Raw genomic sequence first — 7865 nt, forward strand, 5'->3', positions numbered from 1 at the left:
GCCAAAAGAATGTGGATGGTGTATGAAGTGCTGCTGGGGGCTGAGGAGAAAGCTCAGTCAATAAAATGCTTGGCACACAAGCATGAGAACCTGAGTTAGTATCGCCCAAACACACGTAAAAGATAAGCATGGTGGGGCATCACTATAATCCCAGTTCTGGGGTGACAGAAAGAGAAGGATCCTTGGAACTCATGGGCCATCCAATAGCAGAATTAATGAGTTCCAGGTTCAGTGAGAGACTGTCTCCAGAAATAAGGTAGAGAACAATATACAAACATATATAACATTGACCTTTGGTCTCCAAACGTACATGTGCGCATGCACACACACACACACACACACACACACACACACACACACACAAGAAGTGCACCTTGGGAGTGGTGAGATAGTTTAGTTATCAAGAGCACTAGCTGCTCTTCCAGAGGACCCAAATCCAGTTCTCACCACCCATATGGAAACTCACAACCATCCATACCTCCAGTTCCAGGATATCTGACACCTTCATCTAGCCTTTGTAAGCAAAACAACCACACACTTTAAATAAAATAATAATTTAAACTTCTTAAAAGCAGTGCATTCATCTTTTCAAGAGAACCCACATTTGCTAACTACATATTTAGTGTCACGTACAGAACTACATGCTTGTATACACTGTTATGTAAGAATTGCTGCAATCCTAAGGAAAATGTCATTATCTATGTATGTAAAGAAATTCATCCAAAACTGCACTCAGTCCTAAATGGGATGTTCTCATCAAACCTCTTCTCCCTCTATCCCAACAGGAAGTGGGGCATATGCCTTTAATCCCAGCACTTGGGAGAAAGAGGCATTGATCTCTGTAAATTTGAGGTCAGGCTGGTCTACAAAGCAAGATCAAGGACAACTAGGACTGTCACACAAAAAAAACCCTGTTCCCTTCCAGATTCAAGGCTCTCTGTAGAGGAAGAGGTAGAAAGACTGGAAGAGCCAGAGGATTGATGCATGGATGAGCTCATAGCAGCTATGTCAAGCAAGATGGTTTCCTAGCACTGAGAAAGGAGGATGAAGACAGGCGTCCCACCCTAACCAAGAAATTATTTTCAGTTGATACTCACCTGTTGTGGAATATTACTTTAACTAGGCAAAGATGTATTACTTTTGTTTACACTGCATTTGTTTAATGATGTAAAGATGTGTTGCTTTGACTGCCTAATGCACCTGATTGGTGTAATAAAAAGCTGAATGGTCAATAGCTAGGCAGTACAGGGAGAGACAGAGCTCGCAGGCAGAGAAAATAAGTAGGAGAGGGCTCTAGGCCCTGGAGAACAAGAGAGAAGAAAGAGAACAAAGATAAAAGAGAGGGAGACACCTGAGGCCAGACAGGCAGACAGGGAGGACATACAGAATGAAAGAAAGGTAAAAAAAAAAGAAAAAGCCCCAAGGCAAAACATAGATGAGGAGAAATGGGTTAATTTAAGCTATAAAAGTTAGTGGAAATTGAGCATCCAAACAAACCAGGCTGAAGGAGGAGGGAGGACCTTGAACTTCCCACAGGGCAGGGAACTCTGACTGCTCTTAGGACTGGAGAGGGAAGGAGAGGGAGAGTGGGGGGAGTGGGAGGGAAATGGGAGGTGGGGAGGAGATGGAAATTTTTAATAAATAAATAAATAAAAATAAAAAATGTTCCTTAATAAACTCTAACACTAATTCTCACTGGGAAAAAAAAGTTAGTGGAACAAACATATCTTAAGGCTGAGCATTCATCACTAATAATAAGTCTCCATGTCTTGATAAGCCTTTATGGGAGCTGATGGGTCTGAGAAAGCGTATTACAGCCACTGGTAAAGGGGAAATCAGTTTTCCTCAATAGAGTGTCACTACATATATCATATCAACAACAATCCAGGGCAGGCCCTATGCTCAGGAATAGTTGGTCAACACAGAATGGACTCTGTGGTTTTGTTTATTTATCTGTTTTTGGGTTGGGGGGGTTGTTTCTTTGTTTTTGTGTATGTTGTGGTTTGAAAGAAAATGGTCTCCAAAGGGAGTGGCACTATTAGGAGATATGGCCTTGTTGAAGTAGGTGTGACCTTGTTGGAGGAATTATGTCACTGTGGGGGTAGACTGTGAGGTCTTTTAAGTTTCACTCCGTGTGACTATCAGTCAACTTCCTGTTGCCTCTGAGTCAAGAGAAAGGACTCTCAGCTCCAGCACCACATCTGCCTACACATTGGCATGCTCCCCACCACACTGATGAAGAACTGGTCCTCTGAAACTGTGAGACACCCCCAATTAAATGTGCTCCTTTATAAGAGTTGTTGTGGTCATGGTGTCTCCTCATAGCAATAAAAAAGCCCTAAGACAGTGTGTATGGGGGGCTTTTTGTTTGTTGTAGCTTTTTTCCTTTCTTCCTTCCTTTTCTCTTTTTGTTTTTTATTTTCTTTCTTTCTTTTTATCTTAATGGTCTTTTGATGGTTTTGATTTTCATTTCTGTGTTTTTTAAAGGAAAGAAAGACCATAAAGTTGAGTAGGAAGGGAGGATCTTGGAGGTGTTATGGGAGGAGAGAAACATTATCAAAATAAATTGTATGAAAATATTTTTTTTCAAAAAAAAAGGAAAAGAGCTAGATTGTAAGGATCATGTCTGCGAGTCAGGATTCTCGATCCAGGGACAATGGCCCTGAGGGGATGGAGCCCGAAGGCGTCATTGAGAGTCACTGGAATGAGATTGTGGATAGTTTTGATGACATGAATCTCTCAGAATCCCTCCTCCGTGGTATTTATGCCTATGGTTTTGAGAAACCCTCTGCCATCCAGCAGCGAGCCATTCTTCCTTGTATCAAGGGTTATGATGTGATTGCTCAAGCCCAGTCTGGGACTGGGAAAACAGCTACATTTGCCATATCAATTTTGCAACAGATTGAGTTAGATCTAAAGGTCACTCAGGCTTTGGTTCTGGCACCCACTCGTGAGCTGGCTCAGCAGATACAAAAAGTGGTCATGGCATTAGGAGACTACATGGGTGCCTCTTGTCATGCCTGTATTGGGGGCACCAGTGTGAGTGCTGAGGTGCAGAAACTGCAGATGGAGGCCCCCCATATCATTGTGGACACTCCTGGCCGAGTGTTTGATATGCTTAACCGGAGATATTTGTCGCCAAAATATATCAAGATGTTTGTACTGGATGAAGCAGATGAAATGTTAAGTCGTGTGTTCAAGGACCAGATCTATGATATATTCCAGAAGCTCAACAGTAACACACAGGTAGTTTTGTTGTCTGCTACAATGCTCTCTGATGTCCTTGAGGTGACCAAGAAGTTCATGAGAGACCCCATTCAGATTCTTGTCAAGAAGGAGGAGTTGACCCTGGAGGGTATCTGCCAATTCTACATCAATGTGGAACGAGAGGAGTGGAAGCTTGACACATTGTGTGACTTGTATGAAACCCTGACTATCACCCAGGCAGTAATCTTTATCAATACCAGAAGGAAGGTGGATTGGCTCACTGAGAAGATGCATGCCCAGGATTTCACCGTTTCTTCCATGCATGGCGATATGGACCAAAAGGAACGAGATGTGATCATGAGGGAGTTCCAGTCTGGTTCTAGCAGAGTATTAATTACCACTGACCTGTTGGCCAGAGGCATTGATGTGCAGCATGTCTCCCTAGTCATCAATTACGACCTTCCCACAAACAGGGAACACTACATCCACAGAATTGGCCGTGGCAGTCGCTTTGGCCCCAATGGTGTGGCCATTAACATGGTGACGGAAGAAGACAAGAGGACTCTGCGAGACATTGAGACATTCTACAACACTTCCATTGAAGAGATGCCCCTCAATGTTGCTGACCTCATTTGAGGGGCTGTCCTGCTACCTGGCCATAGCCAGGCCAGGGGGCTGAGGAACAGCTGGAGGGGGGAGGAGCCAAGGGATGGACATCTTGTTTTTGCTTTTTTTTTTGTTTTTTGGTTTTTTTCTTGTTTTGTTTTTTCCTCTCTCTTTGAATAAATGTCACTTTTTGAGGCAAAAAAAAAGGAAAAGAAAAGAAATTAATCTCAACCCCTCTTGCTAGTTATCAAGAGAGCAAGACTGGGGCCAGCCACACCCCATCTTCGCCCATGCAGTATGTTGATTACAGTTCAAGGTTCTTTCGAAAGTGGGCCACTAGTTAAAAACCTGAAAGGGTTGTAGAGTTGTGTATTGAAGAAGAAACTGCAATGCTCAGTCAAGGCTAAAGACATATAAATTTTAAATTACTCAGTGGGAAGACAAATAAATTTCCCTACAGTGAGGTTAAAAAAGTCCTTACAAGCTGCTCCAGTCAGTTTTAACCTTGGTAGGAAACATAGCATTCCCCAAGCATAGATGGTGAAACCTCCAGGAGAACCGGGCCACTCTGCCACATTTTGGAACTAATTATTAAACTAAATCTCCTCCCACTGTGAACAAGTGTAAGAAAATAAATCAATACTCTGTAGCAAGATTTTTCCACCTCACTTCAATCATGGTCATCAGACAAGCAGAAGGCCTCTGTTGGGTAGGTTAGAAATTCTGAAAGTACGTTAATAGAAATACATTGGGAAACACTATTTAATATGTATGTCCCTTGGGGCTGGAAAATGGGTCAGTGGTTTAAAACACATGCTGCTCTTCCAGAGGATCCAAGTTCAGGTGCCTCATAAGCACCTGTAACTCCAACTCTGGTCTCCTTGGGCACCTGCATTCAAGTTCACATACCAACACACAGACATACATATAATTTGATATGATAAATCTAGGGTTTTGCAGACAGCAGGACTGCAAATGGCATCATTTATGCCAGCAAAGGAGAAGAAGCTCATGGAAGTTAAACTAAACTGCCTACCTTGAGACTGATGTGGGATTTTATCCCCCAGAGCACTGTGGGAACCTTTCTGAGAGTTTACTACCAGAATTACAAGAAATACATCAACATCTGGGAAGGCAACACTGTGGGGCTTAACATGGTGCTGGCAGCCTACCTGCTTCTCAGTTACTGAGTTCCTTACAAGGAACTTAAGCATGAATAGTGATGCAAGTACCACTGAAGGAGATCAGTACGGAGAGCACTGCACCCCTACGCAAAACCAGTTGCCCAGCTCCCATCCATGACAAATTTAATTATGGCTGAATCTTTATATTCTAACTGAGAACTAATGTCTGTTAAAAGGTGACTGGCTCAAAATAATAATAATAATAATAGCAATAATAGATCTTTTAAAATATATGACCTTGAGCCTGTCTTGATTACGTTTCTATTGTTATACTAAGACACCATGTCTGAGATGAATATAATGGATGGAGAATAAACATTTCAAATAGAGAAAACGACAGGTACAAAGGCTCAAGAATGTAAAGAGGCAGGTATCAATGGAGTGGTATTTTGTCTTTCTAAAGCATAGAGTTTGAGAAGGGAATGTAGAAAGATAAGGAGGGACCAGATAATCATATACTCTAAGGGTCCTTACCTGGATAAGGCAGACATAAAAAACACCAAGGGAGAAGGAGATAATTCATATTTTGGAATATTCTCTCTCGTGGAAGAATAGGAAATTGTGGTTTGAATGTGAAATGTCCTCCACAGGCTCATGTGTTTGAACACTTGGTCGCCTGATGTTGGCATTGTTTCTGGAGCTTGTAGAACCTTTACAGGAGAAATCCTGGCTGGCAGAAGATAGCCCAGGCTCACACTTTCAGTCTGCCCTCTGCTTTCTGAATGTGGGTTCAGTGTTGCCAGCTGCCTTATGCTCCTGACACTGTGCTTTTCTTGCACAATGTAGTATGTCTCTTCTTAAACTGCAAGCCAAAATAAGGCCCTCTTTCTTTGAGTCTTTTTTCCTGGTATCTTACCACATTTATGAGAAAATAATAACTGCAAGATGGCAGTATGATTCTGGAGAGATGCAGAATATTTGACAAGCCAGTGTTAGTCCAGTCTGGAGTCAATGAAGCTTGGACACACAATGGTGTTCCTTTGCTGTCAAACTCCATCTCTGCAAAAGATAAGTTCAACTCCTATTCTGCAATATGTATACTGTTGGCCTCACTTAGAGACAAGATCTTTACAGATCTAATCAAGTTGAAAACCATCGCAATAAGATACAGCTACAATGGTCTCTGAGCCAGTGTCTTGGAAGAAGAGGGAGTAGGATACAGGAACACAAAGAGAGACAACCATATTACAAGGGTAACGAGGAACATAAGGTGACACCTTGAAGGCAGGCTGAAGACTACCCAGGAGTGCCAGCACCACAAGAAACTATGGAAGTGGAACCTTCTGAGCAAGGAAGGCCCCAGAGCCAGGCTAGCTGCAGATGCAGACCTCCAGAACTGACTAAATGACTTCTATGATTTTAAGCCACAAGTTAGTGGTATTCTGTTACAACTGGCCCAGAAAATTAATTGCTAAGGACACAGGAAGTGAGTGGGCAGAGAAGAAGAATGTCCTGTAATTGATAAATAGGAACCTTAAGACTTAGAAGGGAGAGAGACTAGGTTTGGAGAAAGGATGGAGAGAACATGGTCCCCAGATTTTGAATGTTCTCCAATGTTTGAAGAAATGACTGTGGGTATTGAAGAGCTGTAGTCTGGGAAGAAAGTGCTCGCCTGGTCTGAAGGCAGAAAGAAGTAGGCTATAGGGCTCCACAGCACCCTAGAGAGGCAGTCATTGCAGGCAAACTGCGACTTGAGAGAGCCTGACGCCTGACTTTAGAGGAAGAGAAACCTGTACTCTTCGGTATCATTTGCTGTGCGATTCAGCAGCCAGGTGTTCCCCTTGGCTGTCCTTCAATCTGAGGGCTGATGGGCTTCAATTAAACCATGAAAATGTCATTTGATTCACTTCATGGCCCTCTTCATTTGTGTCACATGACCTGTGCCAATTCTATTCACCTATTATACATCCATAATTCTCCTTCAGTAGACTGCGCATGGGGCATCCCTGCATCAGTTTCATAGGGATCACGCTAGCACCACCTTTCAACATCCCATTAGCCTTCTGAATGAATTCTCTACCTGAGGCCCTCATTCACCTCATACTTTTCAAATCCATCTCCATGTGAAATCAAATGGAAGAAAACAACCTCTTTCCCCAAGACCTGGAAGAGATCTCTGGTTACTACCTTAGCTTCACCTTTGATTGCATTTTTTTCCTTGCATCCCTAAGCCTGTTATCCTGCTAATCAAAGTTCTCCAAATTTCATTCTTCTGCTCATGCTCTTTGCTTGCCTAAACTGACTGGTTCATTTGTGTTAAATATCATTCCTTATGGAGTCTACACAAAGTTCTAACCCTGTGCAAGCATCTGGACCTACTCCCACAGTGCGCGTTCCTAGCACATGTCTCTACAGGGTTGTGTTATGATTCTGCCCCCTCTAAATAGATTATATTTAAATGAGAGCAATTTCACTGCATAGCATCTCTAGCCTCGGCACTAGCAAAGTGACACATGGTAGGCCCTCAAGCTGTGACAAATGTATACAAAGCTATTTAAATTTTGCTGGAAATCTGCCTTCCAAGAGAGCAGCATTCCGCATAAGCACCCTGGGATTTTCCTGTCGCAGTCATGTGATTTACGAGGTGTATGATTTATCAGGCTCCGTGTACCAGGTGTCACCTCTGTATTCAGCTTCGCTGATCAAGAAAATGAATTTGATCCTGGATCTCTGTCCTCCAGACAGCAACTTGCCGGGAGAAGTCGTTAATGCAGTAAATTATCTCCCCAGCTGTTAATAACACATACTGTCCTGTTTGCCGTCTTTTAGTTCAGCTGAGCATCAACTTGTGCTATGATATTTACATGAATATCTTTATTTCATCAGTACCATTGCCCATCTGTTTGGCTTGGGGTTGGGTTACCAAGC

General features: G+C 42.7%; 2 pseudogenes; both read left to right on the forward strand.

Annotated features, from left to right (window-relative positions):
• Window positions 1–2612: 2612 nt before the first annotated feature.
• On the forward strand, window positions 2613–3868 carry LOC148118930 (eukaryotic initiation factor 4A-I pseudogene; annotated as a pseudogene).
• Window positions 3869–4788: 920 nt separating this feature from the next.
• On the forward strand, window positions 4789–5033 carry LOC148118931 (ATP synthase F(0) complex subunit f, mitochondrial pseudogene; annotated as a pseudogene).
• Window positions 5034–7865: the final 2832 nt, after the last annotated feature.

The sequence above is a fragment of the Myodes glareolus genome, chromosome 19 (assembly GCF_982192425.1).
Source record: "Myodes glareolus chromosome 19, mMyoGla1.1, whole genome shotgun sequence".
NCBI classification, from domain to species: Eukaryota; Metazoa; Chordata; class Mammalia; order Rodentia; family Cricetidae; genus Myodes; species Myodes glareolus.